This window comes from Rana temporaria, chromosome 4 (genome assembly GCF_905171775.1).
Source record: "Rana temporaria chromosome 4, aRanTem1.1, whole genome shotgun sequence".
NCBI lineage: Eukaryota > Metazoa > Chordata > Amphibia > Anura > Ranidae > Rana > Rana temporaria.
The window spans coordinates 400,184,222-400,201,523 of NC_053492.1; the positions used below are offsets into that span (position 1 = coordinate 400,184,222).

At 44.8% G+C, this 17,302-nt stretch overlaps 1 protein-coding gene across 4 annotated transcripts in view; it reads right to left on the reverse strand.

The window, feature by feature from the left end:
- Window positions 1-17,302, reverse strand: part of RRBP1 (ribosome binding protein 1) — a 139,007-nt gene that overhangs the window by 80,130 nt on the left and 41,575 nt on the right. The window lies entirely within an intron of this gene.

A 17,302-nucleotide genomic window follows, 5' to 3' on the forward strand; every position in this document is an offset into this window, starting at 1 on the left:
CTGCGCATGCTCCGTGTTCAAATTTCCCGACGTGCTTTGCGTGAAATTAGGGCGCCCCAACGTTTTCTTTTAACTGCGACGTGCGTTACGGCGTTTCGTATTCCCGGACGTCTTACGAAAAAAAAAAAATTTTTAATTCGACGCGGGAACGACGGCCATACTTTAACATGGCTGATCTAAAGATAAGCCATGTTAAAGCAGGTGTAACTTTGCGACAGGTAAAAACGACTAGCGACGACGTACGAGATTGCGACGAACGAGCGGATCTTCATGGATCGCCGTAACTAGTCATTTGCATATTCTACAGCGACCGCAATGGAATCGCCACCTAGCGGCCGACCTAGAATTGCATCCTAAGATCCGACGGTGTAATTCAATTACACCTGTCGGATCTTAGGGCTTCTATGAATCAGTCGCATAGTTAGGACGGGCGGATCACAGAGATACGCCGTCGTATCAGGAGATACGCCGTCGTATCTCTTCTGTGAATCTGGCCCACAGTGACTTAGTGTTAGGGTGAAGGGTATTATTGCAGAGTATTTGGTATATTTCCCTCTTATTTCTGTTCTAGAAGAGAAGTACATTGATTCTGGGGCGCGTGAACAGCTGTTCTTCCCTCCTGCGGCCTGGAAAGACACACTCCCTCTACAGCTGTGTGAATTGGCAGTGCGACTCTTTGCAATAGCCATGACACAGCGGAGAAGCAGCAAGGGGTAGGAACAAGGCTGCATAGAGACTCTGGCCCACCAATGAAAAGTGCTGGGATTACAGCAGCCCACAAGAGATCAGTGGCGCCACAATAAAATCAACATGACATAGGACATTTCATTTTAGTAGCGTCAAAAGTCCTGACACTTTTCATAAATGATGCAGATTATGCCTTTTCTACAGAAGCACTCGGACTTTGGCACGATAATGCAGAACTCCAGACAAAAATAAGGTAAAAAACTTAAATGGACAATTAAAAGACAAAAAAAATATGGCCCGGAGTCACAAAGCACTTGCGCCAACGTATCTCGAGATACGCCGCGTAAGTGCAAATATGCGCCGTCGTATCTGTGCGCCGTGCCCACAAAACTAGATACGCCTGAAAATAGGCTTCATCCGACCGACGTAACTTGCCTACGCCGGGGTAGGCCTCGTACACACGACCGGATCTATCCGCTGGGATTGATCCGCGGATCAGTTCCAGCAGACAAATCTGGTCGTGTGTAGGCCCGAGCGGACATTTTTCGGCTGAGATTTCTCCAGCCGACGGATTTCCAGCGGATAAAAATTTCTTAGCATGCTAAGAAATCTATCCGCTGGAATCCAGTCCAGCAGACTGATCCGGTCGTCTGTACAGACTCACCGGATCAGTCTGTCCGCTCCCCTCCCTCGCATGTGTCGTAATGATTCGACGCATGCGTGGAAGTAGTTGCCTTCCAGCGTCACGCACCTCATCGTCACCGCGGATGTATTGCGCGCGGATTTCGATCTGATGGTGTGTACAGCCATCAGATCCAAATCCGCCAGAGGATTTATCCGCTGGAAACGGTCCGGCGGACCATTTCCAGCGGATATCCTCTGGTGTGTACGAGGCCGTAGAGTGGGCGCATATTTACACTGGACGTATTTGGCGCTCCCATTGATTTTCTATTCAAATATGGAGATGAGGGAGATACGGCGATTCACGAACGTACGTGCGCCCGGCGCATGCTATGTACGCGGTTTGCGTAAATGTCGTACGTCCGGCGTAAAGTTATGCCCCATAAAGGAGGTGTAACTCAGCAGCAGACATGCAAAGGTCTGCACCAGGGAACTCAAGCCGTCATATTTTACGTTGTTTAGGTTGGACGTGAATATGGCTGGGCGTAGGTTACGTTCACGCCGTAGGCAGTGATCCGTCGTATCTTAGGGAGTAGATCCGACGTGATTCTGAGCATGCGCACTGGGATGCGTCCACGGGACGGCGCATTATACGTATCGGTCTGAGACTCTGCCCATCATTTGCATGGGGTCACGCCTCATTTGCATGGCTCACGCCCACTTGCACATACGCCGGCTTACACCTAGAAAACCCAGCGCAGATTTGGCAGCACTGGCTTTGTGAATCCAGTGCTTGCCTCTCTGGGCTGTGTCGGCGTAGCGTAAAGAAGATACACTACGGCGGCATAAATATGCGCCGCTGTTTGTGAATCCGGGCCTATGTCTTTTGCTACAATATTCAGCTTTAATCATGAGATTACTCCTGCAATACCTTTTCCTGCCACAAGATGTCCCTAGTCTGATGGCACGGGTCATCCCAAACCTGACCCAGCCTGTGATTGAACAGTGAAAGGAGAAGCAGCACAGTGAGGTGCACAACTTTGTCACTTTGCTCTCTCCTCTTACTGACATGCTCCTTCTACTCCTTTTTTAGTCTGTTTTCAGTTTTGCAGAAACACACTACAATCCATTTTACATGGTTTTATGGGTCATGTTCACATTTGTGCATTTTATGGAAAGGGCCAGGAACTTGTTTTTGGGTCCACAGACTTCAATGGATAAAAAAAAAAAAAAAATGTGTATTGAAAAACGCATAACGCACCTAGAATATGCAAACTGGTGTGAATCAGGCCTTAGGATGGATTCACACCTATGCATTTTTTGTGCTTTTTGAATTTTGCCGATTTGCATAACAGAACATGTTCCGTAGGAAACCATGTTAAATGGCTCTTTGCCTGCGAAATGCACTAAAAAGGTATAGGTGTGAATCACGATCGGGCTTTTTCCCAGCCAAATCACATCAGAATGCTGACGGAATTCCATCTAAAGTCCGATGGAATGAATCAGAATTTCCAATGAAAAAACTCAGATGGTGCTACACACGATCGGAAAATCCAATGGAAAAAGTCCATCAGACTTTTTCCATCGGAAAGGCCAATCGTGTGTACGGGGCATTATGCCCCGTACACACGATCGGTCAATCCGATGAGAACGGTCTGATGGATTTTTCCATCAGTTAACCGATGAAGCTGACTGATGGTCAGTCGTGCCTACACACCATCAGTTAAAAAAACGATCGTGTCAGAACGCGGTGATTTTTTACCGATGGACGTGCCTACACACCATTGTTTTTTTTCTATCGGTTAGGTATCCATCGGTTAACCCCTTAACGCCCGCCGCACGACTATATACGTCCGCAAAATGGCACGAACAGGCAGATGGGCGTATATATACGTCCCTGCCTTCTAGCGGGTGGGGGGTCCGATTGGGACCCCCCCCCCCCCGCTGCGTGCGGCGTGCGGATTCCCGCGGGGAGCGATCCGGGGACGACGGCGCGGCTATTAATTTATAGCCGCTCCGTCGCGATCGCTCCCCGGAGCTGAAGAACGGGGAGAGCCGTGTGTAAACACGGCTTCCCTGTGCTTCACTGTGGCGGCGTATCGATCGAGTGATCCTTTTTATAAGGGAGACTCGATCGATGACGTCAGTCCTACAGCCACACCCCCTACAGTTGTAAACACACACTAGGTGAACCCTAACTCCTACAGCGCCCCCTGTGGTTAACTCCCAAACTGCAACTGTCATTTTCACAATAAACAATGCAATTTAAATGCATTTTTTGCTGTGAAAAGGACAATGGTCCCAAAAATGTTTCAAAATTGTCCGAAGTGTCCGCCATAATGTCGCAGTCACGAAAAAAAAAAAAAAAAAAAAAAAAAAAAAATCGCTGATCGCCGCCAATAGTAGTAAAAAAAAAATTAATAAAAATGCAATAAAACTATCCCCTATTTTGTAAATGCTATAAATTTTGCGCAAACCAATCGATAAACGCTTATTGCGATTTTTTTGACCAAAAATAGGTAGAAGAATACGTATCGGCCTAAACTGAGGAAAAAAAAAATGTTTATATATGTTTTTGGGGGATATTTATTATAGCAAAAAGTAAAAAATATTGAATTTTTTTCAAAATTGTCGCTTTATTTTTGTTTATAGCGCAAAAAATAAAAACCGCAGAGGTGATAAAATACCACCAAAAGAAAGCTCTATTTGTGGGGAAAAAAGGACGCCAATTTTGTTTGGGAGCCACGTCACACGACCGCGCAATTGTCTGTTAAAGCAACGCAGTGCCGAATCGCAAAACCTGGCCTGGGCATTTAGCTGCAAAATGGTCCGGGGCCTAAGTGGTTAATATTAAAACAAGTTTCACATTTTTTAACCGATGGATAAATAACTGATGGGGCCTACACACGATCGGTTTGGTCTGATGAAAACGGTCCATCAGACCGTTCTCATCGGATTGACCGATCGTGTGTACGCGGCATTAGGCTCTGTTCACACTTTTTCGTATTGGAATCCTGGGCAGAATCACGCAAATCTGCAAATTTCAAAATGGCAGCAAAATGTGCGGCGTGCTTGCGGTGCAATTATTCTTCCTTGTTAAATTTGTTTATTGGTTTTGAACAAAGCAGAACAGAAGAAGGAGCTTCTAAGTGCAGCATTATAAAACTTTTAATGACAAAGAGCGGTTAAAAACACTTATAAGATATTTAACCGCTCTTTGTCATTAAAAGTTTTAGAATACTGCACTTAGAAGCGCCTTCTTTTCTGCTTTGTTTTACTAGAGTGAGCTTCCCTCTCTTGAAGTGCTGCTGAGGTGCATTATCTGACTACATCTGCATACTCCCAATTTCCATCAAGGCCATTTATGTGTTTTGGAGAAAGTCCTCTTGTCACCCAGAGCGCTCTACCAACAACCAACAGATACAGTATATTGGTACAGAAGTGGTTGGAAAAGCATCCGCTTACAAGAACGTAGAAAATGGCAGTAAGAACTATTGGTACAACAGTAGAAGGGGTGCGATTATTCTTAACAAAAGTGCACGAAAGCTGCAGAAAACTATGCAATGCCAAAAGCACCTAGTTCAGTGGCAAAATACGCTGGGCTGGATTCAGGTAGAATTGCACATTTTTTACGGAGGCGCAGGGCAACGTTTTTGCCCTGCGCCCCCGCAAATTTGCTGCGCTGCCCTTGATTCACGGAGCAGTAGCTCCGTAAATTGCGTGGGCGCGCCGGCAAAATGCCAGGCGCAAGCGCGCGCAATTTAAATGATCCCGTAGGGGGCGGGAATCATTTAAATTAGGCGCGTTCCCACGCCGATCGTAGAGCGCATGCTCCGTCGGGAAAGTTTCCCGACGTGCATTGCGGCAAATGACGTCGCAAGGACGTCATTTGCTTCAAAGTGAACGTGAATGGCGTCCAGCGCCATTCACGATTCACTTACGCAAACTACGTAATTTTCAAATTTCGCGACGCGGGAACGACGGGTATACGTAACATTGGCTGCCCCTGCTAATAGCAGGGGCAGCCTTACGCAAAAACCGCCGTACGGAAACAACGTAAATTGCGTACGCAGGGCTCGCGCAACGTTGTGAATCGGCGTTAGTATGCAATTTGCATACTATACGCTGAGCACAACGGGAACGCCACCTAGCGGCCATCGCAAGAATGCAGCCTAAGATATCCGGGCATAAGAGCCTTATGCCGCGCATATCTTAGGCTGCAGTCGGCGTAACGAGGTTCCTGAATCAGGAGCATTCGTTACGCCGGGGCAAGTAAGCAATTGCGCTGTGTAACCTATGGTTACACAGGCGCAATTGCTTCTTGAATCCAGCCCACTGGTACTAATGCCGCGTACACACGATCAGATTTTCCGTCAGAAAAACCTTGGATGGTTTTTCCCGACGGAATTCCGCTCAAGCTTGGCTTGCATACACACGGTCACACAAAAGTTCACTGAACTTTCGTCCGTAAAGAACGCGGTGACGTACAACACTACGATGAGCCAAGGAAATTAAGTTCAATGCTTCCGAGCATGCATTGAATTGTCTCCGAGCATGCGTTGGAATTTTGCACGTCGGAATTGCTACAGACGATCTGATTTTACGATTTAAATTTTTTTCCAATCGGAAAATTTGAGAACCAGCTCTGAATCTTTTCCTGGCGGAAATTCGACAGCAAAAGTCAGGTTGGAATTTCCCTTTAAAAGCTCACATCAAAATTTGCTGGCGGAATTTCTGATCGTGTGTATGGGACATTACATTGCTTGTAGAAATGAAGAAAAAAATTTTTTTTTTTTTGGGGGGGGGGGGGGGGGGGGGGACTTGTGAGGGTTATAAACCCTGTTAGTTTTTTAACCATCTGTATCATATTAGGGCTACTTTGCTTCACTTTCTGACTCAAAGCTAAAGCTTTTTACGGTTCTGGACCTGGCTGCACAGTGGATCCCCTACACCCACATAATTGGGGGGGGGGGGCATTTTGGCATCTTTGCACTGGGCACAGTCCTGGCACTGGAGACAAAGCACAAAGAACAGAGAGCTGGAGCCACATTCTTCGATCTCTGTACCTGTCCCGTCCCCATCTCAGCTTAGAGCAGAAGAGAGGAGAAAGGTACTAACCAGGCAGGCACAGCTCGTGTAGTGAATCACTGCACGGGCAGATAGATGGATGTGTGCTGTATCATGACAGCTCACATTCCATACAATAAGGCTGGATTCACACCTATGCATTTTTAGTGCTTTTTGCATTTTTGGAGATTTGCACTACAGAACGTGTTCCATAGGAAGCTGTAAATGGACTGTAGTACAAATCTGCAAAATGCAAAGAACACTCAAAATTTCATAGGTGTGAATCCAACCTTAGATTATATCCTGTCGAGCACACTCAGGACTGTGCTGCTCTACAAGAGAATGTTTTCACATTCCTACGGACAACGCTTCTATTTGTCTATTCCCCCGCTTGATATAACACATCAGTAAGGCCTGGTTCTCACTAGTGCAATTTCAGATGTGACTTGAGTCGCACAGAATCTCATGACAATGGAAATCACATGTTTATTAGTGCCCTTTCACATCAATGCGGCAATTCTGAAAGAGGGTCCTGTACCAGGTTAATTTCCAGTGCAATTTTGGCCCCGCAGACTTCAATGGAAACCAAAATGCATCAATATGCGATTTGATGCATTTTTTATGCAATTTCAGTGCTGTTTCACCCCATCACAGCAAATATGCTTATCATTAAGCCAAAACCAAGAATGCAGAGGCATAAAAATTGCATCAAAATCGCGCCAAAAACACAACCATGCCGCACGAAGTAATTGCACTAAAAAAATTAATAAAAAAAAAACTGATCAAATCGCAGCCGCAGCAGTGTGTGAACTTAGCCTAAATCTCACTCTGGAAAGAAGAGACTTCCTGAGTATCATAGGCCTCTGGAGACATGCGACTAGGCTATGGGGTATCTGCACTTCAGCTATAAAAGCAGAATATAGTCTGCTCCAAGCATAGGCCTTGAGGTTTTGCTAAGCCCTGGTGCCAGAAACTTACTTTTCCACCACTGGTAAACCAGCAGAAGCAGAAAAACGAACGCTCACGCATCATTACCAACCAAAGTATAATAAGAGCTATACTAGATGAGCTATTCCTACACCACCATTCCGATTCAAAACTGCACACGAAGATAGCTTGCATTAACAGACATTTCTGATCTCGAACATACGTCTCAGTGAATATAACCCCATGACTAAGTTCAACAAACTGCATAAAGCCCATCTCAGAGGGGAACATAAATCCTCCCTTGCAGTGGGGCGGTCCTTTACTACAAGGGTTAAATGTAGAAGATGCACCAAAACTTTGGTGGCTGAAACATAGCAGCCGAAAATGGCTTTAACCACTTCCTTACTGGGCACTTAAACCCCCTTCCTGCCCAGAGGACTTTTTGCGATTCGGCACTGCGTCGCTTTAACGGACAATTGCGCGGTCGTGCGACGTGGCTCCCAAACAAAATTGACGTCCTTTTTTTTTAATCCTCAGTCTAGGCCGATACGTATTCTACATATTTTTAGTAAAAAATAAAAAATCGCAATAAGCGACTAGTTTGCGCAAAAGTTATAGCGCCTACAAAATAAGGGACAGAATTATTATTTTTTATTATTTATTTTTTTACTAGTAATGGCGGCGATCTGCGATTTTTATTGCGACTGCGACATTATGGCGGACACATCGGACACTTTTGACACAATTCACATTTATACTGCGATCAGTGCTATAAATATGCACTAATTACTGTATAAATGTGACTGGCAGGGAAGGGGTTAACACTAGGGGGTGAGGAAGGGGTTAAATGTGTACCCTATATAGTGTTCTAACTGTGGGGGAAGGGGGGTGACCGATCGGTGTCCCTATGTACAAGAGACACAGATCAGTCTCCTCTCTCCCTGACAGCACGCTGTCATTGTGAGAGCCGGCAATGAGAAATGATCTCATATGTTTACATATGAGATCATCTCTCATTGGCCGCACAGATCGCCTAGCAAACGGCCACTCCGATTGGCCGTTCACGGCGATCTGTGATTGGCTGTGTCCAAGGGACACGGCCAGCACAGAAGTTCGGGGAACACGGAAAGGGGCGGACGTCAAATATCGGCGCCCCAGAGAAGTAGAACCACCCTGCGGCCGTATATAGTCGTACGGCCGTCGGCAAGTGGTTAATCAGGTGCTTAAAAAAAAAAAATTAATAAAACACGCCGCTGTAATTCAGGAGCCCAGCGTCCTGAAAGGGGCCGGACGCATGAATTGGGGGTGGATAGATTTATGATAGTCATATAGGGGGTAGCGTGGAGAAAGGTGGTGGAGCCCGGGCACCCCTAATGGACAGACCGCCACTGGTTTCAGTTTCGGCCAAGTGTATCTGGAATTTTCAGTTTCGCCACCAAAGTTTTCATTTGGTGCACCTCTAGTTAAATGCCCATGCAGCAAGTCCCACCTACAGCGGGCGCTCTCCTTGGCTCCCATGCATTTTGGTAGTGTACCGTTCCTCTGCGTCCTCGTGTTCATGGGCTCTGTATTGGTCTTGATAATGTCAGAGAACCTGCAACCGCTGGAGAACAGGGAGAAGAGGCTGCAGGGAGTTCCGCCGGAATTGTTTTTTTTTTTTTTTTTTTTAAAGTCAGCAACTACAAATACTGCAGCTGCTGACTTTTAACATATGGACACTTACCTGTCCTGGGCACCCGCAATAATGGCACCCTGAAGCCGATCTGTCCCTCGGCTCTCGGGTGAAGTTGCCGCCATCTTCGGTAATGGAATCAGTAAGTGAAGCTTGCAGCTTCACTTCCCGGTTCCCTACTGTGCATGCGCGTGTCGCACTGCACGATCCCACTGTCCCTGCTGTCTTCTGGGACCTGTGTGTCTCCCAGAAGACAGCAGGGGGGGCGGAGGAGGCGTCAGACGTGGTGTAGGTCGCCTTGATTACACAGGTATCTGCTCCCCCCCCGAAGGTGCCAAATGTGATACCAGAGGCGGGGGAGGGGGGATTCCGAAAAGCGGAAGTTCCATTTTTGGGTCTGGTAAGCAAAACTGTGGTCCCCTAGAGTTCTTTGGAGTTGAGCCTTAGGCACAGTCAGCTTTCTGTCAGGCTGCACAATGCAGTGTTTTGACTAAATGGGCCTTGCTTGTTTAGCTGACGAGGCAAGTTAAAAAACCATAAATTACCTCACACGCAGGCAGATACAGGAGCCATCCACAGAAAAGAGTTGCCAGGCAATTACTAGTTTGGAAATATTACACTGCATATTTTTCATGGCATTTTCTTTAATGAAAGGCTTCTATGTTGTTTCATACAGTCACACACTATGAATTATTGTCTACTTAACACTTGAAATGTTATCCGCCGGTCCACACAAAGCAATCCAGGAAGTACAGCAAAAATAAATATCAGAATTGAACCAGTTTGAGTATTCGTCATATCTCCCAAGCTTTACTTTGAGAATAAAGGTCAGGGTGTGGCTCTTGGCCTTTACTAAATTTTACTTACAGGTCATGCTATTCTGTATTAATTTTTTTTTTTAAACGTGAATTTATAGGGCCAGATTCACAAAGAGATACGACGGTGTATCTACAGATACACCATCGTATCTCTGACTTACACTGGTCCTATCTATGCGCCTGATTCATAGAATCAGATACGCATAGATAGGGCTAAGATCTGACAGGTGTAACTGTGTTACACTGTCGGATCTTTTTTTCAATTTAAAAATGGCGCCGGGGGCGTTCCCGCTGATTTACCTTGAATAATATGTAAATCAGCGAGATACGCAAATTCACGAACGTACGCGGACCCGACGCAGTCTTCTTACGACGTTTCCGTAGCGGCGTACCCGTCGTATACTTACCCCTGCTTTTATCAGGCGCAGCCAATGTTAAGTATAGCCGGCGTTCCCGCGTCGAATTTGAATTTTTTAACGTCGTTTGCGTAAGTCGTTCTAGAATACAGATGGACGTCGTTTACGTAAGCGTCGAAACCACTGATGTCCTAGCGACGTCAGTGGGAGCAATGCACGCCGGGAAATTCCCCGGACGGCGCATGCGCATTTAAATCGGCGCGGGAACGCGCCTGAATTAAAGTTGTACACTGCCCCTAGCCGCGGAATTTGAATTCCGCCGGGGGATTTAGGATCCGCCGCCGCAAGTTTGGAGGTAAGTGGTTTGTGAATTAGCCACTTGCCTCTCAAACTTGCGGGAGCGGATCTTAAATCACGTAGATCGAGCGGATCTATAGATCTGCTGATCTACGTGAATCTGGCCCATAATCTTTTTAATCGTTTTTTTTTTTTTATAAAAGTAAAATAGATGAACTTAAAGTGGAATTTTACATAAAATATAAAACAGCCAGGCTTTTTATTGCACACTATGGGGGTTATATACAAAAGGCAAATCCACTTTGCACTACAAGTGCAAACTACAAGTACAAAGTGCATTGGAAAATTGCACTTGGAAGTGCAGTCGCTGTAGATCTGAGGGGGGCATGCAAGGAAAATAAAAAACAGAATTGTGGCTTGCAGATGATTGAATAAAATCAGCAGCGCTTCCCCTCATTTCAGATCTACCCCTCAGATTTACACTGCACTTCCAATTGCACTTTTAGTGCAATTTCAAGTGCACTTTCAAGTGGATTTTCCTTTCATAAATAACCCCCTATGTCTCTGCTGCAGTAAAGGACTCTTACGTCATGTTCGCAATCTGCGTGCCAACGTACACTGATCTGCACATGCGCAGCTGAGTACACAATTTCAGCATGCGTCAGGATAAACGAAAACCTGACACAGCCAATCAAAATGTCTGAAGATCCCAAAGCTGGAAAATGTTCAGATGAAGAAGTTGGCACAGACAAGGGAACTCATGGACATTGCATCACAAGTATATTTTCACTTTAAGCTCATATTAGAACACCTGCGCAATGTTAATTAACAACAAGCTCAGTGCAGCTACACTCTCTTGGCCAGATTCAGAGAGCTTTACGCCGGTGTATCAGTAGATACGCCGTCGTAACTCTGAATCTAAGCCGTCGTACATTTAAGTGTATTCTCAAATTGAGATACACTTAAATGTATCTTAGCTGTCTAGTTCCGCCGGCCGCTAGGGGCGTGAACGCTGATTTACGACTAGAATGCGTAAATCAGCGAGATATGCCTATTCACGAACGTACGCTTGCCCGTCGCAGTAAAGATACGCCGTTTACTTAAGGCGTTTTCAGGCGTAAAGTTAGTCGAACAAATAGCTGGCCTAGCCAATGTTAAGTATGGACGTTGTTCCCGTCGTTTGCGCAAGTCATCCGTGAATGGGGCTGGACGTAATTTACGTTCACGTCGAAACCAATACGTCCTTGCGGCGTACTTTGGAGCAATGCACACTGGGATATGTCCACGGACGGTGCATGCGCCGTTCGTTAAAAACATCAATCACGTCGGGTCATGGTTTATTTACATAAAACACGCCCACCTCTTCACAATTTGAATTCGGCGCGCTTACGCCGGCCCATTTACGCTACGCCGCTGTAACTTAGGAGGCAAGTGGTTTGTGAATACAGCACTTGCCTCTCCGACTTACAGCGGCGTAGCGTAAATACGATACGCCGGCTGAAACATACGCCGCCCTACGTGAATCAAGCTATCTCAATGTAGATGCATTTATTTGTAAAAGACAAATGGTATAAAGGGCTTGAGGGCCCTTTCACACGGGTAGACCGTTGAGGTGTGCCTGTCAATTTTTTAGGCGGACCTGAACGGGAGCCATGGATGTCAGTGGCGACATGCCCGCTGACATCCGACCCATTAGCACAACATATGTAAACGTTCGTTATATGCATCAGCGAGTTTGCGGTGCCGATTTTTGGACATTTTGGTGCTTTGGCAGCTCATTCATTTGGCTAGACTTCAATGCTTGTTTTGAATTTTGAAGACGCTTTTACTGATTGTTTAGAATATGTAAATACTTCAGTGTGCATAGCCTGAGCACAGGTTCTCTTTAGACATCCAGGGCTGGCTGTTCCTGAACTCTTCAATGACAATGAGATTATGGCCAAGGCATTTTTAATGTCCTACAATACCCTAAGGAGCGATTGTAATAACAGCCAATTATCTTAGGGCAAATATAGATCAAGATGAGCTACATAAAGACCAAATTCTTCTGTGGTTTAAAATTCTACCAAAATAGATTTTGCATTAAGGCTCATGGCTTTAGATTAGTAAAAAGAATAGCTTTCTTATTCGCCATCGGCGTCCCACACAGGTAATCAACATCTGCAAGTGCCACAGTAAAAGTGAGCCTGTCACTCAGGTTCTCTTTATAGCCCATCTCCTCTGCTACCAATACTTCCCGTGCTTCCTGTTGACCCTCCAGAGTCTGGAGTAGAAATCCCCCAGTCAGAGGTCACATGCTTTCCCAAACTCAGAACATTTGAAAACATTGGTCATACTATATTAGTATATGATTGGATTTTATGAACATTGGGGGTTATTTACGAAAGGAAAATCCACTTTGCACTACAAGTTCAAACTACAAGTGCAAAGTACACTTGAAATTGCACTTGGAAATGCAGTCGCTGTAAATCTGAGGGGTAGATCCAAAATGAGGGGAAGCTCTGCTGATTTTATTATCCAATCATGTGCAAGCTAAAATACTGTTTATTTTCCTTGCATGTCTCCCTCAGATCCACAGCGACTGCACTTCCAGGTGCACTTTCAGTGCAATTTCAAGTGCACATTGCCCTTGTAGTGCAAATTGAATTTGCCTTTAGTAAATAACCCCCATTGTGTCAATTCTCACCTTTAGTCTAGGTTCACATTTGTGCAATTGCATGTGATGTCTGTGCAATGCGAGTTCAGCCATACAGTTGAATGGCTAAACTCCCATTGAATTCATACAAAAAAGGTGCAGGGACTTTTTCCCCCGCACTGGAATCGAATTGCATGAGTGTTCTCACACTGCGCTCTGTGAACCGATCTGGAGGTGTCATTAACATAGAATTGACACCCGCAGCGGTTTGCAGAGGGCAGTGTGAACGGTTCCCGCATCGCATATGTGTGAATATAGGCTTAAAGTCCCTAGTCTCTCTTTACATGTGCATAAAAAAATTGGGATGTGGTGCTGGAGATCATAAATCATTTCATTCAGGACTGGATATTGAAAATAACGAATATACAACAAATCAGAATATACGAAAGGAATTCTAAAAACAAATTCTTTTAACATAACAAATATTACGAAACAAAATTATTAAAACTTAACCAAATCAGAAACAATATTAAAAAAAAAAAAAAAAAAAATTCTGTCATGTACATCTCGACTCCTGGCATCGAAAATCCTTTGCCACTTATTGCACTTCAGTGCACTGCACTACTTTTATGGAAAAAAACACTAGGGATGAAATCATAATGCTAACATTATCAGTCCTAAGTGGATATATATATATATATATCTCCAGAGAGAATAAGTTCTGTGCTCATAATCTTTCCTCATAACTAAGGTCCTCCAGTGACTCTTTATTATTATTTTTAATAATAATTATTATTATTATTATTATTATTATTATTATTTATTAGTTTTGTTTCCCTTCTCTGGACTCTCTCCAGTTCGGGCACATCCCAGAACTGGACAGCATACTCCAGGTGCAGCCGGACCAGAGTCTTGCAGAGTGGGAGAATTATCGCTTTATCTCTGGAGTTAATACCCTTTTTAATCCATGCCAATATTCTGTTTGCTTTGTTAGCAGCAGCTTGGCATTGCATGCCATTACTGAGCCTATCATCTTCTAGGACCCCAAGGTTCTTTTCCATCCTTGATTGCCCAGAGGTTCTCCCCCTAGCGAGTAGATTGCAGAAATATTTTAGCACCCAAATGCATTATCTTACATTTTTCAACATTAATCCGCATTTGCCATGTAGTTGCCCACCCCATTATTTTATAACAAAAACCTGGCTGGGAATAAAACCCTACTACACTCAAAACCAAAAAAAAAATTTGCGCAACCGTCATTATATCTAAACTTTAATCCACCAAAGTCAAAAGAAAAGAACTATATCTTATAAGTAAAAAAAGCTAAAAGTAAAAAAAAAAAGCAAATACACCTTACCAGGCAGTTATAAAAATAAAAACAGATACACAGTCAACGGAACTGTTTTAATCTTTGCTCTCTATCTCTACTGTTCTGTCCCTAGAAAGCAGAGGATACAATTTCCTGGGTATCAAAAACAATAATCTGTTCCAGACAATGTCTCTGTACAGTAATTAAACCCTCTGGCTATTCATCTCCCTCCCCGTCTGATACTCGGAGCACTCACAGCACAAAGGGTCCCAACTGTACTACAGAGATCACCAGTTCATTGCCTGTATCTCCATTGGCAGTATGTCTCACACAGATGCAGAAAACCTAAAAGTGCCACGTTACAATGTATAAAAACGATCAGAAAACATTCAAAAATATATACAACCTAAAAAATTCCTGCAATTCCTGTAGTACAGGGATATGCAATTAGCAGACCTCCAGCTGTTGTAAAACTACAAGTCCCACCAAAAAAAAAAAATGTGCTGAAAAACTGGGCTTATACTCGAGTATATACGGTAGTACCGTATTTTCCGGCGTATAAGACGACTTTCTGGATGCAAAAAAATGCATCCAAAGTCGGGAGTCGTCTTATACGCCGGGTACGGTCTCAGTACTCACTTTTTTTCCCCAGCGCTGACAGTCTAACATGCTGTGATCGCGAGCGTGTATTGATTTCAAAGCCGCGCCTGTTCTGTGATAGGAGGAACAAAAATCTTCCCAGCAGCGCCTCTGTTCTTTGTTCCTCCTATCACAGATGCCTTCTCATCCTCGGACGAGATGAGAAGACGTCCGTGATAGGCGGAAAACATAACAGAGGCGCTGCTGGGAAGATTTTTGTTCCTCCTATCACAGAACACTCTGCAGTGAAGGCGCGGCTTTGAAATCAATACACGCTCGCGATCGCAGCATGTTAGACTGTCACCGCTGGGGAAAAAAAGTGAGTGTTATTGCACTGGGGGGGGGGGGGGGGGGGCAACAAGTTCAGGCAATGTGGGGGCATGTAATGGCACAGTGGCAATGTGGGGGCATGTAATGGCACAGTGGCAATGTGGGGGCATGTAATGGCACAGTGGCAATGTGGGGGCATGTAATGGCACAATGGCAATGTGGGGGCATGTAATGGCACAATGGCACAGTCTGGGCATGTAATGTAATGGCACAGTGAGGAATGTAATGTAATGGCACAGTGAGATTTGAAAAAGCCTGTTTCTGTCAGCGGTTCTGGCTCCCCCTCAGCTTCCAGAAAGACTAGAAGGAAGGGGGTAGTCTTATACAGTGAGTATATCCCAAAATCAAATTTTTTCCTGGAAAATTAGGGGGTCGTCTTATACGCCGGGTCGTCTTATACGCCGGAAAATACGGTAGTAGTAATAATAATAATAATTATTATAGTAATTATTATTAAAAATAATAACAAGCGCCTTGAGGCGATTCAGTTTGCATTTGTAGCGCTATACAAGATATTCACTCACTCATCATGCCTCTGGGTGTCATGCTTGTGGCTGTCAGTCTTGCTATGCCTCATGGGACTTGTAGTTCTGCAACAGCTGGAGGTCCACTAATTTCTTATCCCTGCTATAGTATGCAAAAAGTGCCATACACATTCAGTGTTGATGGGGGGGGGGGGGGGGAGAAATACCTCTCGTGGAGCTATTGTGTTCTTCTGGGGGGGGAGCTAACCCTGCCATAAGAACACAGTGGTTATTAACCGGTTAACGCCCGCCGCATGTATATGTACGTCCACAGAATGGCACGTACAGGCATATGGGCGTACATGTACGTCCCTGCCTTTCAGCGGGTCGGGGGTCTGATCGGGACCCCCCCGGTACATGCGGCGGTTGGAAACCCGTGGGGAGCGATCCGGGACGAGGGCGCGGCTAGAAACGTTTCTAGCCGCCCCCTCGCGATCGCTCCCCGGAGCTGAAGAACGGGGAGAGCCGTATGTAAACATGGCTTCCCCGTGCTTCACTGTGGCGGCTGCATCAATCGAGTCATCCCTTTTATAGGGAGACACAATCGATGACGTCAGCCCTACAGCCACACCCCCTACAGTTGTAAACACACACTAGGTGAACCCTAACTCCTTCAGCGCCCCCTGTGGTTAACTCCCAAACTGCAACTGTCATTTTCACAATAAACAATGCAATTTAAATGCATTTTTTGCTGTGAAAATGACAATGGTCCCAAAAATGTGTCAAAATTGTCCGAAGTGTCCGCCATAATGTCGCAGTCGCAAAAAAAAAAAAAAAAAAAAAATCGCTGATCGCCGCCATTAGTAGTAAAAAAAACAAAAAAAAAAAACTATACCCTATTTTGTAAACGCTATACATTTTGCACAAACCAATCGATAAACGCTTATTGCGATTTTTTTTACCAAAAAGAGGTAGAAGAATACGTATCGGCCTAAACTGAGGAAAAAAAAAAAGTTATATATGTTTTTGGGGGATATTTATTATAGCAAAAAGTAAAAAATATTGATTTTTTTTTTCAAAATTGTCGCTCTATTTTTGTTTATAGCGCAAAATATAAAAACTGCAGAGGTGATCAAATACCACCAAAAGAAAGCTCTATTTGTGGGAAAAAAATGACGTCAATTTTGTTTGGGAGCCACGTCGCACGACCGCGCAATTGTCTGTTAAAGCGACGCAGTGCCGAATCGCAAAACCTGGCCTGGCCTGGGCTTAAGTGGTTAATTGCATCCTAAAAATCCCACATGCTGGTTATACCCAGGTCAATTGATGGATTGACTTGGGTACAATGAGCCTGCCCATACATGGTTCGAATCTCAGCCAGTTCCTGCTGAACAGGTTGAAATTCGAACCATCTATGGCCTGCTTAAAACTAGCTCCGAAGGTAGTAAGCCCAACAAGGAAATCAACAGCAACATTTTTA